Raw genomic sequence first — 14,449 nt, 5'->3', positions numbered from 1 at the left:
CTCTGAGCACACTCTTAAACTCAGAGGAGACATTTAAGGAGGACAGATGTTCAAAACTCCTGTAAGTGGTTTTGTTTGTGCACTGGACTTGCTATATGTCTAGACAACTTTTTAATATTCAGGAAAATCACACAGACTCGTTTAATTGGAAGTTTTAATGATTCAGAGAAGTAATAGTGCTTTTTTGAGTTGTTAAATGCTTTAAAAAATTGATCGGATGGTTGCGTAGACCACCGCAAATCCCAAGTAATAAGCAATCTGGGCAATCCAGTGCCTTTACAGGTTTAACAGCATAAGTACTTCAATACAGATATGGTTACTATATGCTTAGCCTTCAGGCTATAAAATGGAAAAAGCTAAAGCACCCACAGCTATGTTCTAAAACATTCAATACATCACTCTCTTAAAACTAAACATAATTTCTATACCTTACAGCAATGAATACAAGATATAAATTAAAAAATATGCTTATCTTCCACTATATGGAAGTGTAGTGTAGGATATATAAAAAATAAAAACTGACTTCAAACGGCAGAGACTTCTGAATACAACCAAACAGCAATCAGTTTTTCAGAGATCCTCAGAGCATGGACCATGTCAGCTTGCAAGATCAAGTTATATAGGATTTTCCCTCCATTGAATACATCAGGAGTCCCAATGAAATCTGATCATCAATCTGCCTTGACAGTTCTTATCTTAATTAAGTTAATGATATATTCTGGAAGGATCCGGTCAACTCTTTTTAAAACTAATTGGAGTTATATAAAAACATTAAAAATGGATTGGATATAACTCCTTTCCAAAATATCGGAACATGATCTCATGGTTCTCATTTTCAACCCCTCCTTTATCTAAAAGGTTAGGTGAACCAACGTTCACAGGAGGCTTGCTACAATACAATACAAATTTTTGTTATAAATTTTGTGTTATTATATTAACCTGGGTCTACAATATATGTCTGTCTTAGCAACATATTATGTTATCTTTTCAGTGTGTTGTCAGTGAGCCAGTTTAACTTCATATACAAATGTGTGTTAACAAAGTATTGGACAAAGACTGTAGGGGTTTATCACAAGCCTTTGAATAAAACCACTAAGCACACAGTGGCCAGTCCAGTTGTTTTCATTAAAATTCAGGCTATAATGAACATGTTAAATATAATAGTCTCATATTAACTGTACCATGCTTGGCTTAAGCCTGACCTCTCTCTGTTTCTAAAAATCTCCAGCGCAAGCAGATTTCAGACACCCAGTTTACCTTTCAAGGTTATTTTTTAATTAGTATGAAACTCTACTGTAAGCATTTTTCCAGATTCACCACACATTTTTGGCTCACAAACACCATCCAAATTAAAGTCGCTACCTTTCTGATAAGAACTAATACTATAGACAACTTTTCTAATTTAAATGAAATGCTCGCTTCGTTGCCAAGTTTTCATTAATTTCTATAATATAATGAAAAGAACAGACATTACCCCATATACTCCCTTATTCTGGTACCAAAATGTATTTCGGTGGTTAATTTTGCTCATTATAGAAAGGGTTTCAACAACATTACTGGGGAGTTTGAAAATGACAACCTGGGATCCTTCAAGAAGCTGCTTGATGAGATTCTGGGATCAATAAGCTGCTAACAACCAAACGAGCAAGATGGATTGAATTGCCTCCTCTCGTTTGTAAACTTTCTTATGTTCTTATGTATGTAAGTATGCATGCATGTATGTATGTAAGTATGTATTTATTCAGGACTAGTTTGCAGAGAAGAAAGAATGTCCTTCACAGAGACATTCTGATGGCTGCAGCAAGAAGAAGGGAAAAAAGCGCTCTAGAACCTGTTGGCTTTCCGGTTTGTTGATGTTCCCCTAAAGGTAGTTTCAGCTGGAGGCTGTCACACTATGAAGTAAATGGGCGTTCTAGAGCAGCAGGAGGATATCATGAATGCATGTACTGTTGATCAGCATTATTCACAAAGGAGACACCCACCAGTGGAATAAAGTGAGTGATATATTTAACTGTCAGACAAACATGACCATAAATGAGACGTTATTTGAATTGGCCCCATAGCCTTGCCCACTGGAGCTCGATAGCCACCCCTAGCCTGGCAAAACTATAAGCAACTAACTATATGAACAAGATGAAAACTTAGCCAGCGGGTAGGACAAGTGAGAGTTGAGGCCACCTTCCCCCTAGACAAGACTGCAAGGTGGAGGCAGGAGAGGAGGGGGACTAAGCAAACACAGAACAATAAGGGTCATAGATGAAAGAGGGTGTATATAAATATATATATATATATATATATATATATATATAATATATATATATATATATATATATATATATATATATATATATATCTAAGTCACAGTGATTACGTATTTGATTAGGGGGTGAAATCTCCTTAAAAAAGCAACAACAAGTTTTCAAGGCAAGTGCTATTTTCACTGTAGTTTCATGAAGTACTATAAATACTATAAACCAGCAAATACATCTGACGTTTCTTCAAAAGAGGTACACAATGCTGTACATTTATCTCAGAATTGTCCTCTCCATATATTTAAATGAACCACAACTGTATTCAAGCATGTTTCAAAGACCACTTATTCCATTGCCCTGATGAATTTGACCTATATACATATCTGTGAGCCATCGTGTATTGAAGTTAATGTTCAGATATGTTTAAAATATAACAAAATATCAAAAAACGGTACATTAACACTATACTATTTGGTGGATTAAGCACTAATGTGTTTGGCTTATAATTTCCATTATGGGTGTGATCCAGTTCTCTCTGCCTGTACAGCTGGTGGACCCATCTGGATAAGGTGAAAGATCAGGAGTGTATCCTGTATCTAGCAATTAATATGCATGCAAAACCAGCCCATTTGCATTTTAACCAAACAACATTAATAATAAGGCTTTTCTGAAGCTGGATAATTAAAAGAGATAGGCTTTTAAAAACCCTGGCACATTACCTTCCCTACCCTCAAAGAGTAGTCAATTACAACAGAGTAGACTGAATCATGCAAACTAGTTTCTACAGGCATCATTTAATTTTTATCTGCCTTTTTATTGCTTTTCATTGCTTTTTCTTCCAGATCTCATTTTGAAAATTTCCTTGCATCATTCAAACCCACTATTCCAAATTACACTTCATTACTCAGCAAATGTGTGGCTTGATCTAAGGAAGATAATTTTTCGATATTAGCTATTAAGTATAGGTTTAAATGTACTTTCTTTTACAGACACTGTACTTGTAACAGAATACGCCATTAATGTTCATCAACTCTATTATATATATATTCAAATAAGCGATCTTGATGAGGATAGCTGTAAACAACTCACTCAACCACATTGGGGCTCGCCCAGGATATTCGTCCAGCCTCATTAATGGAATACCTCCAGGACTCTATGACCATTCACAGAGAATTCTCTAGGTCTTTGTTGGGGACCCAGGTGTTATTTGTGTTCCCAAACAGAAAGAAGGAACCCATGCACAAACACCAGCCTTACCTGAACTGCCTGCTGTTGTGTTGATAAGGAGGCTGGATCGATGCAGTTGTTATCCAGCGAGAAGGCAACGGCTACAACATTAAATCCTGATGCATTATATTTCCAATCCACCGGTTGCTATTGATTGTCTGGTTTGCTGATATGTGCAGAAAGGTGAATGATATTCAATCCCAAGGACACACAGGTGCTATTTGTTTCTAAACACCAGCTATCTGGAGTGCAAACGATGAAGCTCTTTTATCTGTCTGGGACTCCATCACTGGAAGTCAATCTGGCTTTACGGTGCAAAGGGGCTACAAGACATTTGATACAAGCAAAAGATTAGCTGGATAATTGTCAATGCCATTTAACGAAACAAAAGCAGCTTTGTATACGAGGGAGCTTGCTGCTGTAGTAGCCTGTCTTTCACAACCTCCTGCTGCTGCAGGTAGAGGCAGAAACCAGGTCTGTTTTCTGATGTCAGATATAGAAGCATGCTATAAACGGGCCCCCATGGTAAACTCACTTTGATATAAGTCCAGCAAGGTTTTATGAGACAGCTTGTGTTATAATAGGGAGCTGGTGATCAGGAATTTCCAATTATACTTTTCTTACAAACACAGAGCAAGGAGTGCAGAAGCCTTCAAATTTGAGGTTTCTATTATTGACTTTATTTACGCTTTGACCAATTTTGCCTGCCACTATGCTACAAGTTCACTTCCTGTGTTACGGTTAATAGGATCCCACTCAAGCCTTTGAGGCTTGTAATTAGTTTAATTTTTTTATTTTTTTTATTTTGGAATTGTAATTGGTGTTTGAGAAAAAAAAAACTGTGTTAATGAAGCAAGATACTGAGTGAAAGAAGAAAACAATTTTAAACTCAATGATTAACAGTAAAAATACACAAGGGAGTCGCAACAATTATACTAATGAGATGTAAGAGCATGGATTGTAAAAATCTATTCCTCCTTCTTGTGAAGGCTGACTGAATGTAGTAATGCTTTCTAGGCTAGCCAGTCAGGCAGAGAGGGAGATGCAGCAGAATCTCACAGTGTAGGGAAGTGCCAGTTCTGTTCTTCGGCGTTTTAATAACCATTCACTTGATTGGCTCAACAGTCTCAAGGGGGCGGGGCGTGTTCTGATCATGTTGATAGACAGCTTTTGTGCTGGCTTTTTATGAGGCAATTACAGGCTGCATTAATAAAGTCTTGCTAAATTAGTTCTCAGTGGAAAAATAACCCAGAGATAATCAAGAGGAGAGGGGGCAGCTGGATAAAGAAGGGATATCTACAATAAAGACGACAGTAAAGTGCAGTAAATATACGGTAACTGCAAAATAAATGAGCGCATTTACCATGGTAAACTTTTTTAGGGTTTCTGATTGTAGGTTTTAATTGATGAAAACTAAACTGGTGCTCGTCCTTTATACCCTAAAATATGTTGTTTACTGTACACTGTAGCTACAGAGATCCAGCTCACTCTGTGATTCCCATCTGTGCTCTTATTTGATTTGAGCAGTTCACAGGATGTCTCAACACTGTAAAAAATCCACCACGGTAGAAAGAACCAGCCAAGTTAGCTTTGGGTACGATTTAAAGGTGTGACAGCCCAGATGAAACATACATTTTGTCCATCTACACTGAAAAACAGCAGTGCTAACTATTAGGTTCTCAAAGCCATTTACCCTAAATTGTCATAAGTACAATTTTCTTTTTCTGGAAGAAATAATGCACGCGGGGTTCTTACAGAAACAAATGCCTACATTGTCAGCTATTCACTCCAACTCTTTTTTTTATAGTTCCTTTCATCTCTTACTTTACAGAGGTAGGCTGTGAGCTATGAATTATATGCAGAGTCACTTACAATAGGACACTGATTTAACATCTCATTCGCAGGATGGAGCACAAGGAGGTGAAGTGACTTGCTGAGGGTCACACAGTGAGTCAGTCAGTGACAGAGATGGGATTTGAACTGGTGACCTTCTGGTTACAAGCCCTGGACTATAACCACTGGACCACACTGCCACTCATCTAGCCTGCCTTTACTGGGAATGAACCTAGAAAAGTTGTATTAAGTATTAAGTTGTTTTGTATTCCTTTTAGACTTTTAATTGGTATATTTTTTCCCCCACCAATCAAAAGAAGAAAATGCGCTAAATACAATTTGGAGTAAATAGCTTTGATAATCCGACAGACCATTGTCACTGTGAGTAACCAAAACCCTGCTCCCCTGGTGTGATAAACAATGCAGCCTGTCAAACAGATTCACACGACCAGCCACTGTCCTGTAGACATGGGCAGTAAGTGACACTGTGAAGTGTTCTGACGTGCGTAGCGTGTCTCTGGGACCTCTGCTCTGACTAGAGCCAGCCTCCAGGGTCCTCTGATTCCTCTACTGCATTGCCATCACAGAGATATGCGTGGACTCCTTCATGATACTGTGTTATAATGGAAAGCCACCGAACTACCCTTCTGCCCGAAGGGAAAGGGGCAGTCCTGTCTAGCAATGCCAGGTTCGAATCAGTTTGAAAATGTAATGAAACTCTTAGCATAAGCAGTAGCAGGCTACAGCATTGTCACAGAAATGGCAACACACTGGAGTCGGGACTAATTATCATTGGGTTACCAGTGGCAATAAGCAGCCAACAATAATTAATGGTTTGAGAACACTTTAGAATTCAAAAGCGAGAAGCAAACTGTGTAGACTATACAAAACACAGCTGAAAACATGCGGCTGCATACTGTTACAAGCACTGCAGTAATATGTTTGTTGAGAAAACGTATTAAAAAGCAAAATCAAGGCTTTTTTTATTAGATTCTGCCATTTTGCAGCACTAAGCAGCAAATGCAAACAGAAAAGCTTTAGCCTAGCAATGTGCAATGAAAGCATGTGTTTCTGGAGAGCTAGCTACACCATATGGACTAATTGATCGATGAATATTCAATTGAAGCTCGCAAAATAAAAGCGATCAATAAGGGATTAGTCAATTATTTGTTGCATCTCCTGCTATTGCGGTACTGCTGGGATGTCAAAGTACAGAGCCATGGCCAGTGTTATGTTTGTGCTTCATTGTCATAAGATACAGTACAAAGAATAGCTGACTGGCAGTGAGGGGAATCATTCTCAGCAGCTTTCACAGCACTGAAGAGAAAGAAAGCAAAGCCTCCAGCCTCCACCCCACAGCCTGTTGGACTCCTGTGGCCTTGTGTATCTTGATAAACAAACAAACAAGCCAGCCAGAAACATCCACTGGAAAGAACAACCACAAAGGACATACAGGAAAAATGTGGTTTATGAGAAAGGCTTGAGAAGTGTTCAGAAGAGATGGGGGAATGGTGAGAGAGAGAGAGAGAGAGAGAGAGACAGAGAGAGAGAGAGAGAGAGAGAGGGGAGACAGGGGCGGGTGGAGAGACAGAGAGAACCCTCCTTCAGACACCCTGCTGTGTGCTCATCCCCTCTGGTGTTATTTAAACATGTTTGCGTTTGAAATCATCAGATATAAAGCACCTAATGACTCGTGACATTTTGCAGCTTTGGGGTCCTTGGAAGCGTAAGAAATGGAGAAGAATGACGAACGGCAAGGGGAGCTGGATTATAACGGCCACTCAAGCTGCAGCTGAAACAGATACATTATAGATACAAACCATTAGACGCTAGTAATGCATTGCAGTGCCAGGGTAATGCTTACCAGAGTTTTACCCTGATTCCACTGTGATTTTACTATGCTTTACAAGTGCCCACAATACAAAAAGGACACTGTGGCCTTTGAGAGAGTCCAGAGGAGAACAACCAGACTAACCCCTGGGCTTAAAGGAAAGAGCTGTGAAAATAAACTGAGGGAGTTGAACCGATTTATCCCAGAACAAGAAGAATTGGGGGGGTTTTGATAAAGCCAGGACCAGAGGACACAGTTAGAAATGAACTGTACACTAAACAGTGTAGGACACTGCTGAGGGTATGGAATGGGTTCATTAGCCATGTTGCTGATGCTGAATCTTCAGGATCTTTTAAGACCCAAGTTTTGAGGTCAACCAGCTACTAGGAACCTAAGGAATATCCTCCTCACATTTGTACATTTCTTAAGTTCTTCTGTGGTACACTTTGCTGTGCTTTTATCACTGTACACCTCAGCAGGGGAAGGGTTGGGCTTGTGCTTCCAACACTGGTACAGATTTTGTATTCTCTTTTTCTTGTTTTTTATTTTGTAGCACAGATCACAGATTGCTCCCTCCGCACTCCCAATCTGAGAGTTGGCTGGCCCGGCACGGACCCCTGCAGTTGCGCGTAATTGAATTTCAACAGATAGTTCAAATAAAGTCGTAAATCAATTAGAAACAATTCAGATGCAATCTGTGGGACATTCATCATTCTTGAGACGCGCCAGGCAATGTTAAACATTAAACAAAGTCTCAAACAGAACAGAGAGGTACTTTGCAGAGCGCTCGAGATCCTGTCACAGTGATTCAGTGTTCATGCAGTCACTCCTGTTTATATATTATAATATATAATATAGTATATATCTATATATATATATATATATAGTCTTATCTAGGAGGAGCTGACATGTGTGCTTTATAAAACCTGCCACACACTTGCAGGCTGCTGATTTGCAAAAGCCAAGATTCAGGCAGCTTTTTAAATACATATAAAAAAAATGACAGTAATAATACTGCATTGAATGTGAAGTTATTTGGCATTTTAAATAAAATCAGTATTGGATTACATTTCAGATGCAGTTAGAATGTATGTCTTTGCCTTGGTTTTTGTAAAGGCAAAATATATATATATATATATAGTTAAATAAGATTATTTAAGCATTATAGTTCATTTTAATGCGGTGTTATTTCCATCTGATGCAAACTGTGTTTCAAGTAATCTAATGCTAAGAAATTTTGAATGTGTATCACATCACTATCATAGTCTGCTATATATTTCATAAACCCACGTTTTTTTTACAAATTAGCATAATACAAAGCAACAGAAGCAACAGCGGTCGTCAAAGAGCAGATGGACAGGACAGAGCAACTCCTTAATATCGTGCACATGCAAGACAATGAGACCCATCTAGGCTTTGCAGAGCGCCCTGTGTCCCTTTGTTGTGCGGGTTCTGACAGTGTTTGTGTCGGTGTCATTGCACAGGTGACCAAGCGAGCTGCACAGTCTGCAAGATAACGTTAATCTCCGCTAATAGCCTAATAGGAAGGGATGAAAGTGCATTGTAACTCTCACTCTACCTGCACTGGGAGAAAAAAAAAGGATCTTAAGCCGCAGCTGCAAATGCAGCATGCTGTTGCAAGCCACAGCAGAGAAGTGCTACAATCAGACCCTCAACAAAAGCTGATACCTGAGTGGCTATGGAAGGCTACACCTTGGGGACAGCTTGTCCAACTTTGATGCACATTTGATGTGAGATTCTATCCATCCGATAATGGGTCAAACACAGGCACCTTCTGTATATAATATGCATGTTTTATGTTGCTATAATGTTAGGAAGAAGAAGCATGAAACTCAATGCCTTGTAAATAACTGCACAGGTCAAAACAAAGCAATTATCAACGAATCAAGAATACATTCCTGCAATTAATCGGTATACAAACGGACGTGTTTTGAATTCAGTAAACGTTTTTGTTAACCTGCTGACGGTCTTTGGTTATTGCATTAGTGCCCTTTGTTGACAGTGTGGTTAATATACAATAGAGTCGGTGCTCGAGCAACATACAATAAATGAGATTGCGTAAGTGAGGCACATTAATCATTGTTCTCGCTTTGCACGCTCCGCTGAACACAGGGCAGAGCGACCCAATCTGCTTTGGGCGGTGCATCTGGGGGCATGGAAATTGAATGAAAATAGGTTTTGGGGGCAAAGGGCAGAAGGGCGGTAGAGGGCTACTGCAAGACAAGGATTTTAACCATTTCATCTCCAGCAGTTTCAAAGACATCTGCTGTCTCCTCACAGAGCAGTGTGCAGTCAAATATACAATTGGACTCAACTGCTATGGTTAGTTATAATTAAAATGTAATGATGCAACGAAACATTGATAACAATATGCTTATTTTATACTGAATGTTTGCTCGCCTAGCATTGTGACATCAGGCCCTATTCTTCACTGTGCTGTTATGATAAGACATGTCTTATTTAATTTAGCATTGTCAAAAATACTAACACTGTCTATAATTACACCGGTTTCATGTTTGACATTACATTTATTTTCACATTACATGTCATTTAGTAAGTAGAAGGGTTCCAAAAATCTAGCGTTTCATGTCCCAAGGTGTTACTACAACTGTTTAAATAATGTACTTGTAACTTTTCTTTTCATTGTTCGTCTCACAGCATTTGTACCGTGTCTATTGCTGAATGGAATATCAATCTCCTCCACGTCTGCTCATTAAATGTGCAAAACCGCTTTGACGCCATCAGTGTAGACTTTCACAGGCAAGTCCTGTTACTGAATTATTTCCGCAGGGAGGGAATGTTACTTTGAAAGAATCACCAGCAAACCATTTAAGTTAATCGCACTGCACTTGATCCACGAGCACAGAATAGACATAGCCTCTGCCTTGGACCCTGAGGTCTAAATTAATAGCACAGATAATCCGTCTCTGACTGCAGCTAACAAAGGACTATAACACTTGCCCCCTCTAGTTTTCACCACTGCTTCATGATCTGTTAAAACGACTCACAATAAGCAGACACCATTTATCAGCAAGCTATGCAAAGCTGCAGTCCCCAAAGAATTTACATTAAATGATACATTCCACGTGTGGCAAATCTAGAAATACATGCCAGCAGTTCATTATTTTATACTTTGCAGGTCGTTGTGGAACAGGGGCTCTGCCCTTAAGGCAAATCAAAGCAATAAAAGGTTATGTAGTGAAGCCCAATTAAATAGCAACAGCATGCAGAGTTTGAATTATTTGTGTAAAGAAAAAAACCTGAAAAAAGAAATCTACAGTACAATGTGCCAAATACCTGGGAAACCACATACAAAACATAGGATTATGCTGGGATAGAGCAAGAAATGCAAGATAATAAAAAAAAAGTTACAAAGAGAAGGATGGAATTCATGCATACCATGCACAAAACTTGCATAATCCCTGCGTTTGTTTTTTGGTTTTTTTCCTAGGTCAAATCTTGCAGATCCCTTTTGTGATCGGTACATCTCTCACATTATCCAAGCATAAGCCTGCATGAAATCCTTCTCTATCCTTGTTATCATCCTTGCATAAGTCTCGCTTTAAACATTGATGTTCTTGCATGCTCCTAAATCATAAAGCCCCCTTTATCCTACATATGAAAAGTTGCTCAGCTTCAGTTACATTTTCACTGTTCTGGTGGAATTCAGAGTTGGAAGTCTCTGTAAGTTCCTCACTACAGAGCAGTGTATGGATGCATGATGGTCCGCTTCTATGAAGAGTCCCCCCTGTGTGCCCCCCTGTGTCCACCTGCCATCCTGCTTAGTGAAACTGAGACAGGTGAGTCACACAGAGCACTGAGGGACTCTCATTGCAGGAGAGGCCTGCTCCATATGGTGTTCTCTGGAAGATCCTGGAGGAGAAAACAGATTTCTAAAAATCTGAAACACATCCCAGAGAGCTTTCTGAATTGCAGCCACATCTGAGGATTACCGACAGTTGGCTGAAAAACCAGCATTGCAGACAATTTCAGTTTGCTTTAGGCAATTGATATAGATGTAATTAAAAATACAGCAACAAAAATGCTTTTAATGAAACATATGGGGAAAGCAGGAACAAGGTATGCCAGAGCAACGCGAACTGACCAGATCAGAGCAAAGTTTTCTGGCAACAGGGGGGGTGTCCTCTAATGAGTCACATGACTCGCTGAGGTTCAAGGCACACTCTGCTCAGTGCATGTAGCGTTCAGAGTGACTTTCACTAGATGCAGCTAATTAGATTAAATCTGTCAAAGCACAGATACCCACAGAGCCCATCACAGCTGACCACTTTCCACTGGTTTTTCCCACACAGCAGTTAAGTGCAGCAGGATAATGGTTTGAATCCTCTTTGTCATTTATACTAACGCAGCCAAACCAGAAACCCACGGCCCTAGTCCTAAACTGTTATAGCATGTTGTTCATTAACGACAGTCTAGCATCATAAATATCCAACTTCATTTTATTCATGAGTTAACCTTTATGAAAATGACTTCTTTTTTGATATGGTTTGCCATACTTCTCTGAGCTTTGCAGTGCTAACCTGTGCTTTACCATGCTTTACTGTGCTTTACTACACTTGAGGCATGCTCACGGGACATTGCGCTTGCAATCCATGCTGCTTGAAATCTATTAAAATGATTAAAAGCAGATCTTGCCAAGACTGCCTCCTACATTTTGAGATTGGCAGCGCTGTGTAAGCAGGGTGATTTCAAGACTGAGAGACGGGGAGCAATGTCAGGCTGCTATTCTTCATCTTCTGAAAGACTGCCTGCTGTTGGACGATTTGAACGATTCATTCCTGACTCAGGCTCATTGGTGCATATTAAAGCAATCGGAATCGCAGGTGGGTGCAAAACGTAAGTTAAAATGACCTGTTCTTTTTGAGGGAAAAAAAATGATCCAGACGTACGCCTTAGAGATCTTAGACATGGTAAATATAACAAAGCATTAACAGTCTCTTTTTGAGGTTTTGTTATAAACTCACTGCTTTCAGCTGAGGCATGGAGACTGAACTGCTCCCTCCCTCACCCCCTAAGAGAAAGGGTGCTCCCTCCAGTCCAGGGCAGGCTTGAGGCATGGAGACTGAACTGCTCCCTCCCTCACCCCCTAAGAGAAAGGGTGCTCCCTCCAGTCCAGGGCAGGCTTGAGGCATGGAGACTGAACTGCTCCCTCCCTCACCCCCTAAGAGAAAGGGTGCTCCCTCCAGTCCAGGGCAGGCTTGAGTCATGGAGACTGAATTGCTCCCTCCCTCACCCCCTAAGAGAAAGGGTGCTCCCTCCAGTCCAGGGCAGGCTTGAGTCATGGAGACTGAACTGCTCCCTCCTTCTCCCCCAAAGAGAAAGCAAGCCAATATGGGGGCACTCCCATTGCCTATGCTTTTTTCAACAAGCTCTGTGTATAAATGTAGACAGCTGCTGTCCTCAGTGCTGGCAATGGCTCCGTTAGGAATGCACTGTTATGGATGTATTTTTTCTTGAATGCACTAAGCTGAAAGGATAATTGCACTCAGTTATGTAAGAGTTTTTGTCATTTTTGGCATTTCTTTATAGATAGTACAAGGGTAGCAGTGTCACAAATCAAATGTAATCACAGCCTTTTTAGTAATACTAAAATAAATTGAGTTAAGGTAGACAACTCTTTAGTTTATGTTAGAATAGCTGAAAGCACAATCTAATAGTTTTTCTTTTTTTTTTTTTTCAAATAAAGAAATTGCTTCCATTCAGCTACAAATGTGTTGCTACACATGCTGGCAAGGGACAAAAAACTAATACGCATCACACACTTTGGCATAAAAGCAGTCTCTTATGTAATTATTTGACAGGCAAATTAAAATCCCTGAGATTTGCTCTGTGGTATATCAGATATCTCAGCTGCAAGTCAGTTCCAGTCAAGATAGGTAAGACAGCAGATTTGAAAGGCTCAGTTGGAAGGTGCTTCCTTCTTTATTTATTTATTTGATTAACAAGGTAATAAACAATAAAAAAGACCATTGCAATGTATGAAAAAAAACAATGCACAAACACAATAAAAACATACGTGCTTCAAACCGATTTGAGATCAATGCACAGAATAAATAAGACATGCATCTATTTGCGATCAAAGATTTTACAAAGAGGAGAACTGCAAGCTATTGGACGATGGTTTTAATTTATTTATTTTTGTCCAGCCCCTTTACAGATTTTTTTTTTGAGGCAAGAATAGCTTTTCATGCCTTTAGTGTTAATTAATTAACGTACAATCTATGACATGATCTATGGGCTGGGAAGCAGATGAACTGCTTAGTACAACATTCTTCATACAAATTGTAGTTAATATCTGTTATGTGAAGACAGGCACACACTAAACCCAAAGAAAACTGACATGTTTGAGAAAAAAAACAGCAGCGAGATTGTCTCGGATGAGGATAGAACTAATTACATTTCTGATACATCCAGGGACCCCATTTCATCGTTTTGAAATAAATCTAATTTTAGGGTTAAATTCTTACCTACTCAGTTGTGTGTCCCTGTAAGACTGCTATAATAGTGGCAGGGTAGTGTTCATTATACTAATTCTGTCTGTGTTTTTAAATCTGAACTCAAAACATATCTCTTTGATTTGGTCTTTCACTAGCGAGGAGTTTTGCAGCTCTTTTGGCTCAATGTTGGTTTTTGTAAAGTGCCCAGGGATGCTTGCACACGAAAGACGCTATATAAATTATTATGGTATGGTATGGTATGGTATGGTATGGTATGGTATGGTATGGTATGGTATGGCATGGTATGTATTCAAAGCTATGTCCAGAATGTGTGTGAACCAGGAGCCTCAATAATAATAAGTGAGGTCTTGAGTGGCTGGTCAGGTAGATCTTGCAGCCAATTTGGGTAGCAAATGGAAGCAGCTGCTAGCAGGTCAGAAATGTGGTGCAAGAAAGTAACCCCCCCCCAGAGCCCTTACAGACACTCCTTTGAATTAACCATTGATCCAGCTGGGGGGGTGGGACAGAGATTGAACTGGTGACCCTGTGCTCTCTGCTGACCCGGGTCAGTCTGGATCCTGTTAGTCTCCCAGCAGGCTGGCTGGATGATGCCTGGTGTCACATTTGCAAATAAAATAGATCTAACAAACCACAGAAGGAATATTTGGCCTATCACCTGACAGATTGGACCCCAGGAGCACTGATGAACGCATTAGCCAAAATGTTTGCCAACTTGATTTCTTTCATTATATTTTCCATTCAAAATGCTCAGTGTGCCATTTACTTCCAGTTTCTGCCCAACTTGAAATGCCAGATGAGACTAAAGA

The sequence above is a fragment of the Polyodon spathula genome, chromosome 27 (genome assembly GCF_017654505.1).
Source record: "Polyodon spathula isolate WHYD16114869_AA chromosome 27, ASM1765450v1, whole genome shotgun sequence".
Taxonomy (NCBI): domain Eukaryota; kingdom Metazoa; phylum Chordata; class Actinopteri; order Acipenseriformes; family Polyodontidae; genus Polyodon; species Polyodon spathula.
The sequence above is the reverse complement of the archived record's forward strand: the minus strand, read 5'-3'. Positions refer to the sequence as shown.